The 2,500-nt window shown below is 52.3% G+C and overlaps 1 pseudogene; it reads right to left on the reverse strand.

Moving 5' to 3' along the window:
• Positions 1–1,916, reverse strand: part of LOC124029801 — an 8,449-nt pseudogene extending 6,533 nt beyond the window's left edge.
• Between the last annotated feature and the right edge of the window lie 584 nt (positions 1,917–2,500).

The following is a 2,500-nucleotide window of genomic DNA, read 5'->3' on the forward strand; positions in this document are numbered from 1 at the left end:
GTCAGACAGAGAGACAGACAGACAGAGAGAGAGATAGATAGAGGTTGGTAGTTCTCCTGTCGTAGAGAGTCAGTCAGACAGAGAAGGAGAGAGAGTCAGTCAGACAGAGAGGAGAGAGTCAGTCAGACAGAGATAGATAGAGGTTGGTAGTTCTCCTGTCGTAGAGAGGAGAGTCAGTCAGACAGAGATAGAGAGTTCTCCTGGAGAGAGTCAGTCAGACAGAGAGAGATAGATAGAGGTTGGTAGTTCTCCTGTCGTAGAGAGGAGAGAGTCAGACAGACAGACAGACAGACAGAGGTTGGTAGAGAGAGATAGAGAGTCAGACAGACAGAGAGAGAGATAGTTGGTACATCGTAGGCCCCAGCCTTGATCTGCTGGTACAGTCTGTGTTGGTCCTCGTCCCAGAAGGGAGGATAACCCGACCAATAGGATGTACAGGATCACCCTGGCAGAAAGACACAACACAGTCTTGACCCCAAACTGAACGCTTTTTGAAATTTCACTTCCTGAATTGGAATGGAATTGAGCCAACTTTCAGCAGGGAACAATGATTTGGAACAATCACATATAAGAGGTATGTTATTTAGTTTAGTTCTAAAAGGTCAAAGGTTAGAGATGAAAAGGTTGTTTGTTTACACAGGCCCATGTCCACAGGCTTTCCATATGGGTCTTTTCTCAGAACCTCTGAGACAGGTAGCCTGGTGTACCAGCAAAACCTGTAGGGGAGGGAGGGAGGGAGGGGAGGGGGAGGAGGGAGGAGGGAGGGGGAGGGAGGGAGGGAGGGAGGGGGAGGGAGGAGGGAGGGAGGGAGGGAGGGAGGGGAGGGAGGGAGGGAGGGAGGGAGGAAGGGAGGGAGGAGGGAGGGAGGGAGGCGCGGAGGGAGGAGACTGGGAGGGAGTGGAGGGAGGAGGGAGGGAGGGGGAGGGGGAAGGAAAGGAGGGAGGGGGGAGGGAGGAGGAGGGAGGAGGGAAGGAGGGAGGGAGGGGGTGGGGAGGGAGGGAGGGAGGGAGGGAGGGGGGAGGGAGGGAGGGAGGAGGGGGGGGAGGGAGGGAGGCGGGGAGGAGGGAGGGAAGGGAGGGAGGAGGGAGGGGGAAAGGGGAGGGAGGGAGGCGGGGAGGGAGGGAGGGAGGAGGGAGGGAGGCGGGGGAGGGGAGGGAGGGAGGGAGGGAGGGAGGGAGGGGAGGGAGGGAGGGAGGGGGAGGGAGGGAGGGAGTGGGGAGGGAGGAGGGAGGCGGGGAGGGAGGAGGGAGGAATAAATGGATGAGTGTATCAATAGTTTGATTGATTGATTTGAGTAATTGTTTCAGCAAATAATTAATTGATTACTTGAGTGAGTCATTCATTGATTAAATCGATCAATCAGTACATTTTATAAAAATGTTTAGTGATTCTTATCCAGAGCGACTTACAGGACTAATGAGGGCAAATCAACAGTTTTTCACCTAGTCAGTCTCAGGATTTGAACCAGTGACCTTTCTTTTAGGCTAACCACCGCCCTGACAATTCAAAAGTGGTAAGAGGTTCGGGAGTTAATTCTAGGCCAGGTCTGTGTGGGTCCCCACACTAGTGTGCAGACCCGACCGACCCGAACCGCACTGTGCTGGCTTCTGGCATTATTCATTTTCCTATTTAGCTCTTCACTCACAGCACTCAGTACTCACAGCACTCACAGTACTTCACAGCACTCACAGTACCAGAAACTACAGTGGAGGCTAGTTCAGCTCGGCTTGTTTCAGCTCAGTAGTGTGAAAAAAATTTTCTGTCCCTGTCCCATAAGAGAGAAGCCACTCCACGATACTCACCAAACCATGCCTGTTGGTCGTCCCTGCACCTCGATGGCGAGCCCAAAGTCAGCTATGACCGCCGCCCTTCAGCTTACTGGCCAATAGGAGGTTCTCAGGCTGGAGGGGGCGGAGTCAAAATGGGTTAGAGGTAACAGGACGCTCCTGGTAACCGTTGGCCGTAGACACAGATGTACAATCAGGTTTAGCCTCACGCAAGGTTGTCACTTTCTGGCTAAGCTGCAAAGTCAGAACCTAGGCTAGGCCAATTGTGCATCGCCCACGGACCTCCCGGTCGCAGCCGAGTTACGACAAAGCCTGGGTGCAAACCCAGAGTCTCTGGAGGCACAGCTGGCGCTGCAGTACAGCGCCCTTAACCACTGCGCCACCCGGGATCCCCTCGTCATTTTCTACAATTTATCTCCTTAAAACCTGTTGTGACTAGGGGGCAATATTTTCATTTTTGGAAAAATAACGTACCCACAGTAAACGGGACATTTTGTGAGGACAAGATGCTAGAATATGCATATAATTGACAGCTTAGGATAGAAAACACTCTAAAGTTTCCAAAACTGTAAAAATATTGTCTGTGAGTATAATCAGAACTGATATTGCAGTCGGAAGCCTGAGAAAAAGCCAACCAGGAAGTGCCTCGTGTTTTGAAAGCTCTGCGTTCCAATGCGTCCCTATTGAGCAGTGAATGGGCTATCAACCAGATT

Source organism: Oncorhynchus gorbuscha, unplaced genomic scaffold (genome assembly GCF_021184085.1).
Source record: "Oncorhynchus gorbuscha isolate QuinsamMale2020 ecotype Even-year unplaced genomic scaffold, OgorEven_v1.0 Un_scaffold_7740, whole genome shotgun sequence".
Classification (NCBI taxonomy): Eukaryota; Metazoa; Chordata; class Actinopteri; order Salmoniformes; family Salmonidae; genus Oncorhynchus; species Oncorhynchus gorbuscha.